Below are 209 nucleotides of genomic sequence, written 5' to 3'. Positions count from 1 at the left end.
ATGCTCCTGCAGAGCCTAGGATGATTGATTGGAGGTGGCCTTTGTAAGTGCTGAGTTACAGCCTTTTACAAAAGTGGTTGTTGGCAAATGGAACCACAGCAGATTTCCCATAAGTAGGGCCAGAGATCAACAGAAAGATGGTGGAGGTAGCAGGGCTCTGTTGTCAGCAGGGCCGGCGCTACAGTTTTGGCCGCCCCAAGCAGTGAAAA

The sequence above is a fragment of the Natator depressus genome, chromosome 5, assembly GCF_965152275.1.
Source record: "Natator depressus isolate rNatDep1 chromosome 5, rNatDep2.hap1, whole genome shotgun sequence".
Classification (NCBI taxonomy): Eukaryota; Metazoa; Chordata; order Testudines; family Cheloniidae; genus Natator; species Natator depressus.
The sequence above is the reverse complement of the archived record's forward strand: the minus strand, read 5'-3'. Positions refer to the sequence as shown.